Genomic DNA, 13,514 nt, shown 5'->3' on the forward strand with positions numbered 1-13,514 from the left:
AATCAATAAATGCTTGCTACTGTCGAAACTAACTACACGAGTTTTACTGAAAACTTCAATAAGTGCACTGAAATCCCTTTGCCTCAACTCTGCGCCAGTACCATTTTTACAAAGATCATCAAAATAATGAATAAAAAATTAGGTTTTTTAAAAATAAATCCAAAAAGTCATGAAATGCTTTTAAAATCGGTGTAATTAAAAGAATTTATTTCTCCTTTGCTCGGCTACGTAAGTGGTAATAAAATTCTCACACAGGAAATTTTTTGTAGTCTCTTCAGCTTGTCTCATCCGAAATATTTAGCGATAAGTAAAAATAGCTTAAAATAGTGTCAATTTCAAGTCTTCAAGTACCACCCCATTCAAAGTATTCGGTTCAACATTTCTGGTGTGGCTGAAAAGTGATTTTTGAAACAAAATTTTAAGTTTCGATAACAGAGGATATTAGGTTGTAGTACTTCGAGATAAAACCTTTTAACTGGGGAAAAGAATTACCCGAACTTTTAACACGTCGTTTAAAAGGTAAAAGTTTGAGAAACACTTTTAAGCAAAATGCTGTATGTTTTGGTCGATCTTTTTGGTTTTACACTGCATACATAAAGACAATTTCTAGAAATTACAGAAGCCAAGTAATTTATCAACATAACTTCTTTTGTAAAGAAATACGAGGTAATGGCACTAGTAACTACTTTGAAGAACAATATATGCAATCGACGAAATTGATTTCCTGATTTATTTCTGGGTTTACGATTATGGATTTATCGTTAATGCTGAGCTATTACCTTAATTTTCCTGTATCACACAGAGATAAGTATTATGTATAAAAGAACATTGATCGTAAGAACGAATTACTCCGCTTGTAATTGTATGTTTCAGATTCAATCGAAGGTTATTGAAGGGCATATGATGTTGGAATTAAGGGTAGGAAACGGGGGGGGGGGGGAAGTTATGTTTGGTGCGTGAAAGCAGAAATTCAGAAGTGTAATTGCAGTTGCTTTTAATGACTTAATGATACGTTAGTGCTACAAAAGTTTCAAATGAGATGCATAAAAATGATGCAGCGGTTGTTAAAAAAAGCGAAAGGTAAAAAATTATGATTATTAAAAAAAAATACAGTTGAAAGAATAGAATGCTCCTACAGGAAAAAAAGGGTTATGTATTTTTCTCGATAATTACTTCAGAAATAATAACTATAGTTTTATACTTTCGCATTTTATGGTTCCTAATGCTTCAAAAAATCTTACTGAAGGGAAGTATAGCATGGCTCATCGTCAAAATGGGGACATGAGCACATAAATAAGAAAATAAATCGATAAAAATAAGTAATTTAAAAAAAAGATTCAAATGATAAAAATAAAAGGTATAACAAAAACTAAATTTGAAAATACGGAATTCAAAGAAAGCATGTTATGAAAAAAAAAAAATTTTTTTTTCAATTTAAAGCAGATAAAAATAGCTTCTGAATTGAATTAAAAAGCCCAAAAACTAAAAAAATATTATCTTTCAAGAAACTACATGTTAAGAGAGCTAAATGATGATTTGAACTCAAAATTCCGTTAAGGAGTAGAAAGTAATCTTATTTTGTGCAGTTCGATTCATATCATTATTTAGAGTTAAACATGCAATGACACTTGCAGTTTAACATATGATTAAAGCAATTTCAATTTATATGCACATTCCTGATGTAGCACAGGTCAATCTCTTGAAGTATTCGAAATTTCTTTAGGCTTCGCAGTAAAACTTAGAATACGATTAGAACTATGGTGTATTCAGTGAGAAATGATAGCGGAAGCAAACAAAGAGGGTTGCTGTTTGGTCCCAACATTTACCACTCTCACGAATTACTCATTGTGTTGGCGATTCTGTTCATTATCATTTCTCTTATTTGATTGGCACTGTTTCCGACATCTCAGCGCAAGCAGACAATGGTATCGCTAAGTGTGACGTCGCTTTATTTACTTCTACTATCAGTTCTCGCATAATTCACTATAGAGTGGACGCTTGGGTTGTTTTTCGGCTGTAAGGATGAAAGCTATTTTGATCAACTCTACCATTTGGCGAGAGCAACGGTCAAACTATAAGCAAGCTCACAAATTAAGTAAAAAACACGTTCTTTAAATTCGCCATCATTTGCTGACGAATTTAACAATTGCAGCACTTCTTCCACAACCCTCTTACACATATTTTTCTCAAATTGACAGCTTGTTTCTACCTTCAATAAAAATAAGAACGTACCCTATTGCGAAGATAACCTCTCTGGATAGGGCTAGAAAAATTAAAAGACTTTACTAAACCGCCTTTTTTATTGTTTTAATGCATCTTATACAGGGTGTTTCGTTTTAACCTGCAAGACCTTTATTTTCGCAAACGTTCGTCCTACATACATACTTCCAATTGCAAAAATGTTCAAAATCAGATGCAGAGTTAAGATATTGAAAGTTTGAAGCAAAACTAAAAATGAATCAAAAAATACGAAATTTAACTTTTTATTCGGGCCCTGGGTCGCCTAATTAGTATTTAAAGAAATAATCTCCATTGAAAACTATTACAACCACAAAAAACTTGACATTTGGGGGACCAAAACTCAAGGAGATAGAGTTCAAAGTTTTAAGAGACCATACAGAAGATGAGATTGGAACTTATCGCTCTTTCAGAAGACTGACAGGTCGTTAAAGTAAGAGAAACAAGGTACTTATATTTTTCATTGCTATTCAAAAATAAATGCAAATGTTTTACCGTGATACGCAAAAACACACTACAAAACCTCAATTAATTTGAAAAATCACATTCTATGCACACGTGTAATTTTAAACACTTGTTAACCACTATATTTTTCCCCCAAAAGGTGTTATTGACGGTGAGTGAAAAGTGGTGAAATTTCCACAAAACGCTGCGTTTCATATATCGGTGAATATTGGTCGTACTAATTTCAAACTTGTTGTGTTGGAATTATTTTTCAATGGAGATTATTTCCCTAAATATTAGTTAGGGGACCTGGTACCCATATGAAAAGTTAAATTTTGTATATTTTGACTTATTTTTGTTTTCACTTCAAACTTTCAATATCTTAACTCTGCATCTGATTTTGAACATTTTTGCAATTGAAAATATACATCTAGGACTAACTGTTGCGAAAATAGAGGTCTTGCAGGTTAAAACACCCTGTAATAATCTAATAATGCAAGTCTAAAACTGTCACGAGGAAAAAATTAGATCATTCCCATAATTTCAAATAGTGCCGCAAAAGCTATATATGTGACTATTTTTTATAAAAAATTCTACTTTTATTCAAATTTAACAGACAAAATGAGGTTTTTATGTACCATAATTAAATGAACTATACTAAATATACACTAAAACATAGCTACAAATAAAGTGTCTGCACATATGTTTCACGTTAGTTGGCGCAGTGTAAGTGACGTCAGAAGTTCTATTTTTCAGTTTTGCGTTATCTTATCAATGAAGTGATTTCACGCGTAACGTAAAAGGGCTGACGTTGCAAGAGCTTTCTTCTGCTTGTAAGGAAATTAAATCAGATATTAATTATCAAGTTACTTTCCATTAAACAAATGATGCAAGTAATTTTTTACAACATGAGATGAGTAAAATTAAGTCATTGATAAAGAGCCGACAAGTGCTTATTGCCTTGTGGGGCAGTGAAGACGGCATTGCAGTAGCTATTTGCAACTTACTTCACAAAATGAATTCTTAGACACTGTGTGTTATGATATCACTGCATCAGATTTTAAAATGAGAAAAAGTGCTCATGTTTTGCTAGAATGCCAAAAAAAAAAAAAAAAAACAGGGAAAAAAAATCTCTTATTTTATGTTTTTTCTCCCTACCTCATATACACCAGATATAAGAGTTGATCTTAAAAGCTGTTTTAATGTTCACAATAATACTTCAGCTGGATCCTCATCATAATTATTTTAACATTTTCAGTAAACTTGGGTTAGTTATAAATATATATAGTAGAATTTCTCAATAAGGGAAATTAAGGGGACCAGAAAATTTGTTCCTTAAATAAAGGTGTCCTGACTTCGGAGGTAGATGAATTGACGCATATAGTAAATACATTATCTCGGTATAATTTTGTAAAAAAAAAAAAAAAAAACTTCTATCATTTAAGTAAAATACCAAAATGATTTATGTATAGTGAACAAAATGAAAAAATTATTCAAATTTCAAAAGTTACGTCTTAAATAATAAAACAATTTAATCAAAAATTTAGTAACGGTTTAGATTTGTAACATTCATGAAGTATTTTGAAGTATCCTTACATGAACTTGGTTGATTTTATGCATTATAAAATTCAATGCAGTATAAATTTCAATCATTTCATGGTTTTTGCACAAAGATATTCACAGGCCGTTGACTATCTATCGGCTGTTAGCTTACTTATTTGTACATGTTCTCGTCAAACTCTCTCCAGTTGAATTTTTGTTTCTTGAACTCCAGTAAATTCAATACTTGTAGCATTTGTACATTAATTTTTTAAGTTTTCTCTGTAACTGTCCATTAAATGGAATGCCCCTTATTCAGACGAAAATGCATGGAGATCCAAATCTAAAGAGACTGTGACCGGAAAAAATGTCCCTTATTTGAAGATGTCCCTTAAAGGAGGTACTACTTTAGAGCAGGAATTAAAAGGGAGAGAGCAAGTCCAATCATTGAGATAGCAAAAGCTGACCCAAAGACCCCAAGTCACGTGACTCAACGACGTATGATCGGTAGGTTTTGCATAAAACACACGAAAGAACCCTGATTTATTCCAATACTTTGTTTCAATATGTCACATGATTTGGGGTCTTGGTTTCATTAATGAAAGTCTTCCCTCCCTTCATTTTATCTCTCCACAATGGGTACTAGTTTATATATATGATATAGGACATGGATATGAGAGAGTGAGAGAGAGATTGAGTGTTCATGATTGTTTTGTTATTTAAGATAAATTAAAGGCCGACAAAGGCGTGTCAGGAAAAGTCCGATTTCCAATCTCATGTTTCTTTTGTCGCAATGACGAGAAAAATCGAAAGGAAACGTTTGAGCAAATAATAATTATTTTTATGCCTGTCAAGCGCTGTGACATATCGAAATAATGCGTGACAAGCGACAAACGCACGATAAGGAACGCTTGCTGTCTGATAAGCAAAACCGCTTTCTTTTTTTTCGAAATCATTTTTCTTACATGGTGAGAAACAAAGGGGCTTAGACTGAAAGGGATGAAAATAATTGATTTTTGTTGTTCTCATTTAGATAATACATGAATTGATGCTTCCAACATTTGGCTACTTCAGCGCAAGCGATGCCAAATTGATTAATTGAAAGTGCACAGGAAACATATTGTAAAGTAGTGGATGTGTGTGTGTGTGTGTGTGTGTGTGTTTCAATTAGAGGCACTCTGTTATGTAATGCGTATGGAGAATTCTCCGTAAAATGTTAAACGATGCTGAAACCATATTTGGTCAACTCTGGTTGCAGAACTAGCTTTGTTAATTAAGGAAAATTACTTCATCAAAAAAGAAAAAGAAAATAATAATTATAATAATTTTTGTTATTTTTAGTAAACTGAACTTAATGTGTGTAGGGGAATGTGAGGCAAAGTGAAATAGCGGAGCAAAGCAAAATGGAGAAATATTTACTCTGCTTTTAGCGCCACCTATCAGGTAATATTTTAACTATGTAGTTGCACATGTCGTCTATTCCATTCAGGAAAAAATACCGCCGAAGATAAAAGCATAAGATAATAAATACTAAAGGTAATTTTGAAAAATTGATATTAATGTTGAAATATTTTGTTGCAAGAAAAAACAAATTTTTTGCTACAGTAAAGTAATGAAGTTCTTGTTATTAATAGTTTAAATATTAATTGAGACTTTCTTATATTCGGTGCAGTATTTATTTAGTTATTAAGTTTTTTTGTATTTTAAATGTTTTGTGCAATTAGTCAAGTATATGCGGGGCAAAGTGAAATAGTTTTTACCTTTTAGTCGCTCAATCATTTACTAAATCACTTACGTATTCATTTGTTATTTAATTCATTTACATTCCTTCATTTAGTAATTCACTTATTCATTCACTTATTTTCTTATCCATTCCCTCTTTCACTTAATCATTTATTTTGCTTCATACATTAATTAATCTATTTAATTGTTCGTTTACTGTTTCCTTGTGTTTTTATTTATTTATTCGTTATTATATTATATTTACTGATTCATTTGATCAAAAATATTTTTTATAATCGAGTAAAAAATATTTCACTATAAAAATATTTTATTTTTCACTTTGTCCCTTGGAAAAAAAGGGGGGGGGGGGGGATTTTTCCACTTTTTATTAAAGGCGCAAATTTACTGCCAAAAATAAAACATACCGTTTCAATGAAGTTTTATTATAAAATAAAATGTTCTTTCTTTATGTACTGTAATTTTCAAAACAAATTTCCAATTTGCTCATTTTAAAAAAGCTCAGTCATCTTAACTACTTCTCTTTGCAAAGAATTCCCCTACTAACAAAATTAGAGCGAAGAGATTAACTGTGTGTACATATTTTTTTTAATCTTATTAATTATAATTTGAATATGTGTGACTACCAGTATACGTGATGGTTTGTGCAGTGTGTAAATATTACACGAAAGACTTATTTTTCCGTTTCCTTGCCCTAAAGAAGATTGTTAATATGACCACCCTAAAGGCCATGATTAATAAGCCACGATTAGAAAATAAATAGTGTTTATAAAATCTTGCGCTGATAAGGAAAATTCATTTAAAAAAAGGATTTCACATTTAAACATAACCCTTTTTTTACATTGGTCCTTACCTTTTTTTTTTTACACCGTTAGTACACTTCACTTCAACGAGTGCCCCTGTCATAGTTCTGAGAAGATAAAGAAGATTTTCAACATCGCACCAGGTACTAGCGCACCTGAATCCTTCTTTTGGGGAGGGAGGAGGAGGGAGGGGGTAGGTGAGGGTTTAGTCCTGTTTGACTGATGTTGAGCTACTGGTACCTTACTTTGCACAACCACTACAGGTGGCAGACTTGAGAGCAAAGATACATGTGCGTTCAGTTTCTTTGATGTGGACCGCTGCATTGTGTTGATCAACACAGCATTCTGCACAGGGGCCCACTGAACCGTCACACAGTGGGCGAAAACGCCAAAAAGCGCTTATAAATGTTTTTTTCCCTATATCCAATCATGATAGGGATTAATATTGAGGATTAATAAATTTGCATAGGCCTACCTCTTAAGCAATCAGAACTGGAATTTTAGAGCCCTTCGTCCACTACAAAGCTGAAGGGAGCCTATAAAGGTGAAGAACTATGAGTGGGAATTTACAAAAATTGCTTTTAAGCAGGCTATATTTTTTTTTCCTTATTAAAGGCGGGTATATTTAATTTCTCTCGTGTCCAACGATAGTAATAGGACAAAAAAAAAATGAATAGTCAAATTCTCAAACCGAAAATCGCTTTTGATCAGCATTGAAAACTTGGGAAATCAAAGTTATTTTTTTCAAAACACTCTACAAGATATCCTCTTATGTCCTCTTAAAAATGAATATTAGTCATAAATAGTCATAAATGGTCGGTAAAAAGACCCTGAAAAGGAATAAACTGTGTAAACCTACGAACTTTGGACAATGAACCCAAACAAATCGAGAAAACTCCATTATAACATCCCTGTGTAAACAAACAAGCGAGGGAGGTATAAAAACATTTTAAAGCACTTTTTGGCGTTTTCGCCCCACTGTGCGTCGGCCCACAGGCCCAGAGCCCCACGAACCTGTGCAATTTTCAGCGATATATATATAATTTTTTATTTATTTTCGCCCTCAATCGTGCGCTGCTACTCCTTTTTTTCTTCTTTTTCTTTTTGCGCCCTCGAACCTGTGCAATAGTTTCTTCTTTTTTTGGACCTTTAACCTGTGCGCCCCTTTGGAGTCAAGGTTAGCGCCTTCTTGGGGGACCCATTCCACCCCTGCAGGCCCGGATCTACACACCCGCAGTGCGGCGAGAAGGCCCAAAGGCCCAACGGCAGAAGAAATTGAAAAAAAAAAAAAATGCACCAAGACTTATTAACGTTGCAAATATACACTGCTGGCCTCTGGGGTGAGACCCTGCAGATTTTTTTGAAGGGGGGACCAAAATTTATACATACGGACCTTCGACTCCTGGTTGTGAAACACCTATTTTTGTAAAGAAATGACTGTCTGCTGTATCTAGAACTTATAAATTCAAACAGTGGGACACGAGAAAGAGTCCGAAATCGATTTTAGAAAGCAATACAGCGAGAAAAGAACATACTCTCTGCAAGCAAAAAATTCTGGAAATATTTCCAATATCAGAATCTGTCAGAGATTGAAAATGAAACCAGCAAACTACATTTCGGGTTTTCATCTAGAATGAAAGTACTGGGCGATACTGCATTCGTAAAAATAGAGTTTTCTTGAAGACTGTTTATAGTTTTTTTTTTTTTTGTGAGAAGCTGCAATTTGCGTGCCGAATTTGTCGTCCCATAAATTGATGCTTTGCGTTTTTGCCGTTTGATTGGCGAGAAATGGCCACGTCAGCGTCAGATATAATCGATGGGAGTATTGCGTGAACCTGTCAGAGCTTGCAGCTCATTTCTCACAAATGAACAGTTCCAATAGTGAGAATGGGACGGAAAGATTTCCTCTTCCAATAGAGTGAAATATTGCGTGAATGATTTCAGAAACACATTTCCAGTAGCTGTCTGGTTGCGGCGTTATTTTGTCTCATAGCGCTATGAAATTTATGAGTACAATAATGCTCGTTTGAGTGTGTGGACATATACTTGGTGTTCCGTTTTATCCTGCAAGACCTTTATTTTCGCAACCGTTAGTCCTGAATGTATACTTCCAATGCAAAAATATTCAAAATCAGATGCAGGGTTAACACATTGAAAGTTTGAAGCAAAAATAAAAATGAGTCGAAAAATACATAATTTAACTTTTTATACGGGCCCTAGGTCCCCTAACTAATATTTAGGGAAATAATCTGTATTAAAAACTACTAAACACAAAAAAAATTGACAGTTGTGCCACCAAAACTCAAGGAGATATTCCAGTTTAAAATTTTAAGGGACCACACAGAAGATGAGATTTATCGCCATTTCAAAAGAATGACAGGTCGTCAAAGTAAGAAAAACAAGGTATTCATATTTTTCATTGCTATCCAAAAATAAATGAAAATGTTATGCCGTGATACGCAAAAACACACTACAAAACCTCGAACAATTTGAAAAACCACACTCTATGCACACATATTTTTTAAACACTTGTTAACTGCTATATTTCTCCCAAAAGGTGTTATTGACGGCTAGTGAAAAATGGTGTAAGTCACAAAATTCTGCGTTTCATATCTCTGTGAATATGGGTCGTACTAATTTCAAACTTTTTGTGTCAGCAATAGTTTTCAATGGAGACTATTTCTCCAAACATTAGTTGGGGGACCTAGGGCCAGTATAAAAAGTTAAATTTCGTATTTTTTGACTCATTTTTATTTTTGCTTCAAACTTTCAATATTTTAACACTGCATCTGATTTTGAACATTTTTGCAATTCTATACATTTAGGACTAACATTTGCAAAAATAAAGGTCTTGCAGATTAAAACGAAACACATTGTACATGATACGGCTAAAGTAAGAATGATGCCTTGCTTTAACCGGTTAAAGCGCGTATTAGCGAGGTTTTGCTGTTAAAGCTCGAATAATTCCTAATGCTTCCTGCTTTGACCGGCTAAAACTGGGTCTAACTAATCCTAGTCAGTTAATTGCCTCCGGTTAAATTTAGGTCTACCCATCATTCTTACTTTAGCCGTAACATACAATACACAGTGTCCATAATTAAACGACTGTACTTAAGAATTGCCTAGCAGCGAAGCTATTGCTCAAAAATGAACGAAATTTTGTGTGCAACATATTGAAGGGGTGTGAATTTGTTTGAGAGAATCAAAAAAAAAAAGTTTAAAATTTCGCCACCACGATTTACATTTATTATTCATTTACAATGATTTTGAAACATGTCTTGCATCAAAACATGTTCCATATGACGGCTACCATTTTCGTCTGCCTTCTGGAATCGCGAGATGAGCATGTTCTACAGTTGGCCGCAATATGCTCTGGAATATGCCACGAACATGTCTTGATATGCAGTGTTCAGGATCGAGTAAAGTTTTAGGATTGTCACGATTTACGAGACGTTTCAAATGCCTCCAGAGCTGATAATGAATCGAGGTTTGATGATAGGGGAAAAAATGTATTTCATAAAAAAAGTGCTCTGGCAGCGAAATTTTGAACTATTTTTGTTTACATTTGTGTATTTTGTTCACATTTGCATATATTTTACACATACAAAACTTTTCAAAACCTATAACCATTATCCGTCGTATTCTAACAATATATGAAGTTTCTAATGGTAAATTGATTAAAAATCGCTTTCGTCGATTGAAGGTATTACCTCGCACTCGCTTTATTGATAAATTCTTCAACTACGTTCCAATTTGACTAAAATTTTCATATACGGCTATATATTTAAAAAAAAATCAGACAAATTAAAAAAAATCGTAAAAAAAGGAAAACAGGTTTGACTGGACTTCCATCCTCAATGTTTTTTTTTTTTCAGAAACCATACTTTTTAACATTTAACCAACGCCACTTCAGTGTCGGATCCAGAGGCCTGTTTTGGGGGGGGGGGCGATTTTATCCATGGGCGATTGGTCCACAAAAAATTTGGGGGGGGGGGGGGGTCAGAGAAGTCACGGGAGGGGGGATGTGGGCAGCGCCCTTATTTATTTATTTATTATTTTATTTTAAATTTTATAAAATTGGGCTATGGTATTTTTGTTGTTGGTTAAATGATCGTCTCAAAAAAAAAAAAAAAAAAAAATCCTAGGGACACGACCTGAAATCTCGAGACAAATATCAACAGTAGACTTAATTCTTTCGATTCAAAGCTCCAATTTAATCTTCATCAAAAAACGTGACAAACATTTAAAGTACCCTTATTAAGTCAATTCTTCTTTCTTTAAACACGTGAATCGATCAGCACCAGCATTTTCCAGTCGATCTATAACTTTGAAGTTAGAAAAACGGAGGGGCAGTGCCCCTTTGTTTTTGAAAAGGAGGGGCAGTTGCCCCCACGAGCCGCCTATGATTCCATCCCATCCGTTGTTACATGCGCTCAAAAGTATCGGACGCACAAAAGCTATTTCGTTGCGAAGATCATTCATGAGCTTTTAAATTGAGTCTTACAAATAAAGGAAATACATTCCCTTATATCGCCATTTTTTATATATTTTCTCTCATCCTATTACGGAATGAAAAAAAATACCATTCTAATGTAACGTGGGATTTTCAGAGATCGATATGACATGGATTTATGAGGCATTTCTATGAATCTCCTCGGTAATACATTTTTGAATAAAAATAATGTCTAATGATTGCAGAAAAAATGAAAACAAGCAACTACCAAAGTTCACTATAACTACAAATAGCGGCAGTAAAAAACGCGAAACAAAAGTTTAAATAAAGATATATCGAAATAAATCTTGTAACAAAAATTGCTTTTATGATAGAACCAGAAGCAAATAAAGCGGTTAATTTTCGTTATACAAAACATAATTTTCCACTATTTAACCAGTATTAAAATAAATTTAGGATCAAAATAAAACGTTTTAAGTGTAGTTTACTTTTGTTTGAATAAGATTTTACTAGGAAATGCGAAATACAAGAGACAGAAAAGATCTTTTAACAATTAAAAAAAATTGATCTGTTAAAAAACCATATTCTGTTACAGCATTGTTAAATTACACTTAATCAGTGGCGTAGCAAACTTGGATGTCAACCGGGGTGGTAATCTGGGCTATCACCCCTCACCCCTCCCCATCAACCGAAGGCGAAAAAAAACCTTATTCAATGTTCGATGAAAGAAACGAAGTTCATACAATATTCATAAACAAAACGAAATTGTGTCCCCCCCCCCGCCTCCGAGAGGGATATCATCCGAAATAAACGTTTCCCTCGTATTGATACCAATGCATTTGAGAGATTATAAAACATATGCGAATTTCTGTTGGTATTTACATTTTTCCGGAACTCTTACATGCGTTTTGGGTGTCTCCGCCCCCCCCCGCCCCACTCCATATGAGTACCAGCCGCCTCAAATGCCCTTCTAGTGAGACCAATATGTTTGATAGAAAAATATTTTTTTTTTCATGTTGGAAATAAAATTCAGAATTGAAACATCGAAATTTCTCATATTCATTTTAGTGTCACACTCTAGGGGGTGTCACCCGGCTTAGCCCCACCCTGCAAAATAATTTTTAATATAAATTGAAATGTTGGGGAATTTTTTTAAGAATTGAAGCATTTAAATTTTTCAAAAAAAGTTGAAGATCAATTTTGGGTGCCACCTGGGGCAAACCCATCCGCGCCACCGTAGCAATGCTACTGACTTCATCAACTCACATTTATATATAAAATAATTAAATTTATCAAATAGATAAAGGAGAAAAAAACCCGTATTTTCATATCAATCAACTAAAAAACCGCAAATTAAGGGAATATGTAATACCCCCCCCCCCCCTGGAGCAAAAATAAAACTTATGTATGGCACCAGTTATAAATATGCAGGAATGATTACACCTTCGAACGATATAAAACAAACGCTGAGAAGGAAATACGCTTTCAATTTTTAACATTTATCATTTAAATTTTGAGCATAAATGAAAAAAATTTAATGTATAAATTTTGAATTTGAAAAAAGAATTGGATTATTCTTCAGAAAGTGTTCAAACAAAAAAGATTTATTTTGGTATGCAACCTAATAGTAAAAAAAAAAAAAAACACGAAGTCTGTTGGGGGGGGGGGGGGCGATCGCCCCAATCGCCAACCCTGTGGATCCGCCACTGCGCCACTTAAAACCTCCATTAAAATTAACATGGCAGCGTGCAAAGCATATAGTTGAAATTAGGTCATAGTTCATCATTTCTATCTTTGGATGCGCAAAACGTTACAACGAAAGAACCTTCATACAGCTGAGTTTTATGTACTATAAGTTTATCGATTATTACATTTTTTTTTTTTTTTTGAAAAATGTTTTCAACCAAATGCAATTACCGAATTTTGTTAACATGCATCCACCATGCAGCGGATTCGTCGAACATGTGCATTGACTGAAAAGATCAAGTTTCTATCAGTATGAAATATTAATTATTCCGAGTAAATTTATTCCATCAATCGACACAGCTAGAATGATGGGGAGTTTGGGCAGCTTCCGCTTACCTTTTCTGAAAAGGGAGAAGCAGGCATTTAATCTTTCATACAATCCTGATGTGCGAATGATGGATGGTTTGGAAGCGCCGACCCTGGTTTGCTGGGCCCTCATTAATCGGCCGATACATCATTCTCCCCTCCCCTTCGTTGCCTTTTTAGGAATAAATGTCGAACACACTAACGAAAAGATGGAATCCAATGACAAATGAGGCGAGTCTCTACTT

This window comes from Uloborus diversus, chromosome 7, assembly GCF_026930045.1.
Source record: "Uloborus diversus isolate 005 chromosome 7, Udiv.v.3.1, whole genome shotgun sequence".
Lineage (NCBI taxonomy): Eukaryota > Metazoa > Arthropoda > Arachnida > Araneae > Uloboridae > Uloborus > Uloborus diversus.